Raw genomic sequence first — 8,137 nt, 5'->3', positions numbered from 1 at the left:
CTCCTCAGTGACAAGGGTTCGCACCCCCTATAACACACACGCATATAATCCAGTCGACCGCCTCCGGGCACCGAGACGTAGGGTTGTTACTTCCTCCGAGAAGGGCCTGAACTCGTAAAACTCGTGCGTACAACTTCTTCATAGCTGAGATCTTGCCTCTACATTCCTACCCCCTATTCTACTGTCAGACTTAGAACCACGACAGTTGGCGCCCACCGTGGGGCAGGTGTCTTAGCGACTTGTTGGAGAAGTTGCAATTTTTTCGATCCCCACCAGCATGGTTTCAGGCGGAGGATTGGCCGAGGGCTGCGAGACCGTCTCGGTGCGCTCGTGTTCGTCACCGACGACTCCACTTGGCTCCAAGAGGCTCCACTCGACTGAGGCGCTCCCCGTCCGCGGGGCAACGCACTTTCGCGCGTGCGTCCGCGGCGTCCTCCTGCGGCAGCCGTCGACCCAGTATCGGTCGGCTCCTGTGGCGTCTTCACTCCCTGCTGCCCACCGGTGCAAGCGCTCCGGTCGGTCGAGTCTCCAGCGGTGGGTGAGGCACGCGGTGGCTCGCCAGTCGGCCACCCCCAAGTCGCGGCAATCGAGCCCGACGAAACTCTCTATGGCCTGTTCGACCTGTCGACTGGCTCCGTTGAGACTGCATCCGAGTGCGACAGTAGTGACCCCGCGGCGGAAGTGCTGATGGTCAACGGACCGCGCAGTCCTCCTGGCTTCCCCCGCGACGGCGGTGGCGATGGCGGAGGCGATCCGTCGCGTGTCCACGAGGAGTACCGCCCCGAGCCCCTCTCTTTGCAGCAGAGGGAAGAGCTGTTGGAAATATGCCCTAGAGGCAATAATAAATGGTTATTATTATATTTCTTTGTTCATGGTAATTGTCTATTATTCATGCTATAATTGTATTGTCCGGAAATCGTGATACATGTGTGAATACATAGACCACAACCTGTCCCTAGTAAGCCTCTAGTTGACTAGCTCGTTGATCAACAGATAGTCATGGTTTCCTGACTATGGACATTGGATGTCATTGATAACGGGATCACATCATTAGGAGAATGATGTGATGGACAAGACCCAATCCTAAGCATAGCATAAAAGATCGTGTAGTTTCGTTTGCTAGAGCTTTTCCAATGTCAAGTATCTTTTCCTTGGACCATGAGATCGTGCAACTCCCGGATACCGTAGGAGTGCTTTGGGTGTGCCAAACGTCACAACGTAACTGGGTGACTATAAAGGTGCATTACGGGTATCTCCGAAAGTGTCTGTTGGGTTGGCACGGATCGAGACTGGGATTTGTCACTCCGTGTGACGGAGAGGTATCTCTGGGCCCACTCGGTAATGCATCATCATAATGAGCTCAATATGACTAAGGCGTTAGTCACGGGATCATGCATTGCGGTACGAGTAAAGAGACTTGCCGGTAACGAGATTGAACAAGGTATTGGGATACCGACGATCGAATCTCGGGCAAGTAACATACCGATTGACAAAGGGAATTGCATACGGATTGATTGAATCCTCGACACCGTGGTTCATCCGATGATATCATCGTGGAACATGTGGGAGCCAACATGGGTATCCAGATCCCGCTGTTGGTTATTGACCGGAGAGGCGTCTCGGTCATGTCTGCATGTCTCCCGAACCCGTAGGGTCTACACACTTAAGGTCCGGTGACGCTAGGGTTGTAGAGATATATGTATGCGGAAACCCGAAAGTTGTTCGGAGTCCCGGATGAGATCCCGGACGTCACGAGAGGTTCCGGAATGGTCCGGAGGTAAAGATTTATATATGGGAAGTCTTATTTTGGTCGCCGGAAAGGTTTCGCGCTTTATCGGTATTGTACCGGGAGTGCCGAAAGGGGTCCGGGGGTCCACCAAGGGGGTCCACCAGCCCCGGGGGGCCACATGGGCTGTAAGGGGTGCGCCTTGGCCTATATGGGCCAAGGGCACCAGCCCCAAGAGGCCCATGCGCAAGAGATAAGAAAGAAGGGAGAGTCCTAAAGGGGGAAGGCACCTCCGAGGTGCCTTGGGGGGGAAGGACTCCCCCCTGGCCGCACCCTTCCTTGAAGGAAGGGGCAAGGCTGCGCCCCCCCCTCTCCCTTGGCCCTATATATAGTGGGGGGAAGGGAGGGCAGCAACATCTAAGCCTTGGGCGCCTCCCTCCTCCCCTGCAACACCTCTCTCTCTCTCGCAGAAGCTCGGCGAAGCCCTGCCGGAGACCCGCTACATCCACCACCACGCCGTCGTGCTGTTGGATCTCCATCAACCTCTCCTTCCCCCTTGCTGGATCAAGAAGGAGGAGACGTCGCTGCACCGTACGTGTGTTGAACGCGGAGGTGCCGTCCGTTCGGCACTCGGTCATCGGTGATTTGGATCACGGCGAGTACGACTCCGTCATCCACGTTCATTGGAACGCTTCCGCTCGCGATCTACAAGGGTATGTAGATCCACTCCTTTCCCCTCGTTGCTAGTAGACTCCATAGATGCATCTTGGTGAGCGTAGGAAAATTTTAAATTATGCTACGATTCCCAACAGTGGCATCATGAGCCAGGCCTATGCGTAGTTACTATGCACGAGTAGAACACAAAGAAGTTGTGGGCGTTGATGTTGCCAATTCTTCTTGCCGCTACTAGTCGTTTCTTGTTTCGGCGGCATTGTAGGATGAAGCGGCCCGGACCGACCTTACACGTACGCTTACGTGAGACAGGTTCCACCGATTGACATGCACTAGTTGCATAAGGTGGCTAGCGGGTGTCTGTCTCTCCTACTTTAGTCGGAACGGATTCGATGAAAAGGGTCCTTATGAAGGGTAAATAGAAATTGGCAAATCACGTTGTGGTCATACGTAGGTAAGAAAACGTTCTTGTTAGAAACCTACAAACCACGTAAAACTTGCAACAACAATTAGAGGACGTCTAACTTGTTTTTGCAGCAAGTGATATATGTGATATGATATGGCCAGAAGATGTGATGAATGATATATGTGATGTATGAGATTGATCATATTCTTGTAATAGGAATCACGACTTGCATGTCGATGAGTATGACAACCGGCAGGAGCCATAGGAGTTGTCTTTATTATTTTGCATGACCTGCGTGTCATTGAATAACGCCATGTAATTTACTTTACTTTGTTGCTAAACGCGTTAGCCATACAAGTAGAAGTAATCATTGGCGTGACGACTTCATGAAGACACAATGATGGAGATCATGATGATGGAGATCATGGTGTCATGCCGGTGAAGAAGATGATCATGGTGCCCCGAAGATGGAGATCAAAGGAGCATGATGATATTGGCCATATCATGTGACTATATGATTGCATGTGATGTTTATCATGTTTTTGCATCTTATTTGCTTAGAACGACGGTAGTAAGTAAGATGATCCCTTATAATAATTTCAAGAAAGTGTTCACCCTAACTGTGCACCGTTGCGAAGGTTCGTTGTTTCGAAGCACCACGTGATGATCGGGTGTGATAGATCCTAACGTTCGAATACAACGGGTGTTGACGAGCCTAGCATGTACAGACATGGCCTCGGAACACACGCAATACACTTAGGTTGACTTGACGAGCCTAGCATGTACAGACATGGCCTCGGAACACGGAGGACCGAAAGGTCGAGCATGAGTCGTATAGAAGATACGATCAACATGGAGATGTTCACCGATCTTGACTAGTCCGTCTCACGTGATGATCGGACACGGCCTAGTTGAACTCGGATCATGTTTCACTTAGATGACGAGAGGGATGTCTATCTGAGTGGGAGTTCATTAAATAATTTGATTATATGAACTTAATTATCATGAACTTAGTCTAAAATCTTTACACTATGTATTGTAGATCAAATGGCCCACGTTGTCCTCAATTTCAACGCGTTCCTAGAGAAAACCAAGCTGAAAGATGATGGCAGCAACTATACAGACTGGGTCCGGAACCTGAGGATCATCCTCATAGCAGCCAAGAAAGATTATGTCTTAGAAGCACCGCTAGGTGAAGCACCAATCCCTGAGAACCAAGACATTATGAACGCTTGGCAGCAGCGTGCTGATGATTACTCCCTCGTTCAGTGCGGCATGCTTTACAGCTTAGAACCGGGTCTCCAAAAGCGTTTTGAGAAACATGGAGCATATGAGATGTTCGAGGAGCTGAAACTGGTTTTTCAAGCTCATGCCCGGGTCGAGAGATATGATGTCTCCGACAAGTTCTTCAGCTGTAAAATGGAGGAGAACAGTTCTGTTAGTGAGCACATACTCAGAATGTCTGGGTTGCACAACCGCTTGTCTCAGCTGGGAGTTAATCTCCCGGATGACGCGGTCATTGACAGAATCCTCCAGTCGCTTCCACCAAGCTACAAGAGCTTTGTGATGAACTACAATATGCAGGGGATGGAAAAGACCATTCCTGAGGTATATTCAATGCTGAAATCAGCTGAGGTAGAGATCAGAAAAGAACATCAAGTGTTGATGGTGAATAAAACCACTAAGTTCAAGAAGGGCAAGGGTAAGAAGAACTTCAAGAAGGACGGCAAGGGAGTTGCCGCGCCCGGTAAGCCAGTTACCGGGAAGAAGTCAAAGAATGGACCCAAGCCCGAGACTGAGTGCTTTTACTGCAAGGGAAGTGGTCACTGGAAGCGGAACTGCCCCAAATATTTAGCGGACAAGAAGAAGGCCGGCAACACCCAAGGTATATGTGATATACAAGTAATTGATGTGTACCTTACCAGTACTCGTAGTAGCTCCTGGGTATTTGATACCGGTGCGGTTGCTCATATTTGTAACTCAAAACAGGAACTACGGAATAAACGGAGACTGGCAAAGGACGAGGTGACGATGCGCGTCGGGAATGGTTCCAAGGTCGATGTGATCGCCGTCGGCACGCTACCTCTGCATCTACCCACGGGATTAGTTTTAACCTCAATAATTGTTATTTAGTGCCAGCTTTGAGCATGAACATTGTATCTGGATCTCGTTTAATTCGAGATGGCTACTCATTTAAATCTGAGAATAATGGTTGTTCTATTTATTTGAGAGATATGTTTTATGGTCATGCCCCGCTGGTCAATGGTTTATTTTTGATAAATCTCGAACGTGATGTTACACATGTTCATAGTGTGAATACCAAAAGATGTAAAGTTGATAACGATAGTCCCACATACTTGTGGCACTGCTGCCTTGGTCACATTGGTGTCAAGCGCATGAAGAAGCTCCATGCAGATGGACTTTTGGAGTCTCTTGATTACGAATCATTTGACACGTGCGAACCATGCCTCATGGGTAAGATGACCAAGACTCCGTTCTCTGGAACAATGGAGCGAGCAACCAACTTATTGGAAATCATACATACCGATGTGTGTGGTCCAATGAGTGTTGAGGCTCGCGGAGGATATCGTTATGTTCTCACTCTCACTGATGATTTAAGTAGATATGGGTATGTCTACCTAATAAAACACAAGTCTGAAACCTTTGAAAAGTTCAAGGAATTTCAGAGTGAGGTTGAGAATCAACGTGACAAGAAAATAAAATTCTTACGATCAGATCGTGGTGGAGAATATTTAAGTCACGAATTTGGTACACACTTAAGGAAATGTGGAATAGTTTCACAACTCACGCCGCCTGGAACACCTCAGAGAAATGGTGTGTCCGAACGTCGTAATCGCACTATATTGGATATGGTGCGATCTATGATGTCTCTTACCGATTTACCGCTCTCATTTTGGGGTTATGCTTTAGAGACTGCCGCATTCACTTTAAATAGGGCACCGTCTAAATCCGTTGAGACGACACCGTATGAATTATGGTTTGGGAAGAAACCTAAGCTGTCGTTTCTAAAAGTTTGGGGATGCGATGCTTATGTCAAGAAACTTCAACCTGAAAAGCTCGAACCCAAATCGGAAAAATGCGTCTTCATAGGATACCCTAAGGAAACTATTGGGTACACCTTCTACCTCAGATCCGAAGGCAAGATCTTCGTTGCCAAGAACGGGTCCTTTCTAGAGAAGGAGTTTCTCTCGAAAGAATTGAGTGGGAGGAAAGTGGAACTTGATGAGGTGATAGTCACCCCTTCCGAGTCGGAAAATAGTGCAGCGCGGGAAAATGTTCCTGTGGTGCCTACACCGACGGGGGAGGAAGTTAATGATGATGATCATGAAGCTTCGGATCAAGTTGCCACTGAACTTCGTAGGTCCACAAGGACACGTTCCGCACCAGAGTGGTACGGCAACCCTGTCCTTGAAATCATGTTGTTAGACAACGGTGAACCTTCGAACTATGAAGAAGCGATGGCGGGCCCGGATTCCGACAAATGGCTAGAAGCCATGAAATCCGAGATAGAATCCATGTATGAAAACAAAGTATGGACTTTGACTGACTTGCCCGATGAGCGGCGAGCCATAGAAAACAAATGGATCTTTAAGAAGAAGACGGACGCAGATGGTAATGTGACCATCTACAAAGCTCGACTTGTCGCTAAGGGTTATCGACAAGTTCAAGGGGTTGACTACGATGAGACTTTCTCACCCGTAGCGAAGCTGAAGTCCGTCCGAATCATGTTAGCAATTGCCGCATACTATGATTATGAGATATGGCAGATGGACGTCAAAACGGCATTCCTTAACGGCTTCCTTAAGGAAGAGTTGTATATGATGCATCCGGAAGGTTTTGTCGATCCTAAGAATGCTAACAAAGTATGCAAGCTCCAGCGCTCAATCTATGGGCTGGTGCAAGCATCTTGGAGTTGGAACATTCGCTTTGATGAGATGATCAAAGCGTTTGGGTTTACACAGACTTATGGAGAAGCCTGTGTTTACAAGAAAGTGAGTGGGAGCTCTGTAGCATTTCTCATATTATATGTGGATGACATATTATTGATGGGAAATGATATAGAATTCTTGGAAAGTATAAAGGCCTATTTGAATAAATGTTTTTCAATGAAGGACCTTGGAGAAGCTGCTTATATATTAGGCATCAAGATCTATAGAGATAGATCAAGACGCCTCATTGGTCTTTCACAGAGTACATACCTTGACAAGATATTGAAGAAGTTCAGTATGGATCAGTCCAAGAAGGGGTTCTTGCCTGTATTGCAAGGTGTGCAATTGAGCACGGCTCAATGCCCGACCACGGCAGAAGATATAGAACAGATGAGTGTCATCCCCTATGCCTCGGCCATAGGGTCTATTATGTATGCCATGCTGTGTACCAGACCTGATGTAAACCTTGCCGTAAGTTTGGTAGGAAGGTACCAAAGTAATCCCGGCAAGGAACACTGGACAGCGGTCAAGAATATCCTGAAGTACCTGAAGAGGACTAAGGATATGTTTCTCGTTTATGGAGGTGACGAAGAGCTCGTCGTAAAGGGTTACGTCGACGCTAGCTTCGACACAGATCTGGATGACTCGAAGTCACAGACCGGATACGTGTATATATTGAATAGAGGAGCAGTAAGCTGGTGCAGTTGCAAGCAAAGCGTCGTGGCGGGATCTACATGTGAAGCGGAGTACATGGCAGCCTTGGAGGCAGCACAGGAAGCAGTCTGGATGAAGGAGTTCATTACCGACCTAGGGGTGATTCCCAATGCGTCGGGCCCAATGACTCTCTTTTGTGACAACACTGGAGCTATTGCCCTTGCGAAGGAGCCCAGGTTTCACAGGAAGACCAGACATATCAAGCGTCGCTTCAACTCCATTCGTGAAAGTGTTCAAAATGGAGACATAGATATTTGTAAAGTGCACACGGACCTGAATGTAGCAGATCCGCTGACTAAACCTCTCCCTAGGGCAAAACATGATCAACACCAGGACGCAATGGGTGTTCGATTCATCACAATGTAACTAGATTATTGACTCTAGTGCAAGTGGGAGACTGTTGGAAATATGCCCTAGAGGCAATAATAAATGGTTATTATTATATTTCTTTGTTCATGGTAATTGTCTATTATTCATGCTATAATTGTATTGTCCGGAAATCGTGATACATGTGTGAATACATAGACCACAACCTGTCCCTAGTAAGCCTCTAGTTGACTAGCTCGTTGATCAACAGATAGTCATGGTTTCCTGACTATGGACATTGGATGTCATTGATAACGGGATCACATCATTAGGAGAATGATGTGATGGACAAGACCCAATCCT

Source organism: Aegilops tauschii, chromosome 4 (assembly GCF_002575655.3).
Source record: "Aegilops tauschii subsp. strangulata cultivar AL8/78 chromosome 4, Aet v6.0, whole genome shotgun sequence".
Classification (NCBI taxonomy): domain Eukaryota; kingdom Viridiplantae; phylum Streptophyta; class Magnoliopsida; order Poales; family Poaceae; genus Aegilops; species Aegilops tauschii.
Note: the sequence above shows the minus strand (reverse complement) of the source record.